This window comes from Mastomys coucha, chromosome X (assembly GCF_008632895.1).
Source record: "Mastomys coucha isolate ucsf_1 chromosome X, UCSF_Mcou_1, whole genome shotgun sequence".
NCBI lineage: Eukaryota > Metazoa > Chordata > Mammalia > Rodentia > Muridae > Mastomys > Mastomys coucha.
Genome location: NC_045030.1, coordinates 82,256,655 through 82,257,571, shown reverse-complemented (window position 1 = coordinate 82,257,571; position 917 = coordinate 82,256,655).

Below are 917 nucleotides of genomic sequence, written 5' to 3'. Positions count from 1 at the left end.
TTCTTCAGAGACTTGAAATTCTTGTCATACAGATCTTTCACTTGTTTGGTTAGAGTCACAACAAGATAATTTTTACTGTTTGTGACTATTATGAAGGGTGTCATTTCCCTAATGTCTCTCTCAGCCTGCTTATCCTTTGAGTATAGGAAGGTTACTGATTTGTTTGTGTTAATTTTATATCCAGCCACTTCACTGAAGTTTTTTATCAGCAATAGGAGTTCTCTGGTTGAGGTTTTGGGGTCAATTAAGTATACTATCATATCATCTTCAAATACTAATATTTTGACTTCTTCCTTCCCAATTTGTATCCTCTTGACCTCCTTTGTTGTCTAATTGCTCTAGCTAGAATTTCATGTGCTATATTGAATAGATAAAGAGAGGGTAGACATAATTTTACTGGTATTGCTTCAAGTTTCTCTCCATACAGTTTGATATTGACTACTGGTTTGCTGTATATTGCTTTTACTATGTTTAGGTATGGGCCTTGAATTCCTGATCTTCCCAGGACTTGTAACATGAAGGAATGTTGAAATTTTTAAATGCCTTTTCAACATCTAATAAAAAATGATCATGTGGTTCTTTTCTTTCAGTTTGTTTATGTAGTAGATTTCATTGATGGATTTTTGCATACTAAAACATCCCTGTAATCCTGGGATGAAGGCTACTTGATTGTGGTGAATGATCATTTTGATGTGTCCTTGGATTCAGTTGGCAAGAATTTTATTATCTTCCCATCAATGTTCATAAGGTAAATTGGTATGAAGTTCTATTTCTTTGTTGGGTATTTGTGAGTTTTAGGTGTTAGCAAAAATGTACCATTATAAAACAAATTGGGTAGTGTTCCTTCTCTTTCTCTTTTGTGGAAAAGTTTGAAGAGTATTGTCATTAGGTCCTGGTTCCTTTTTTTTCTTTTTTTT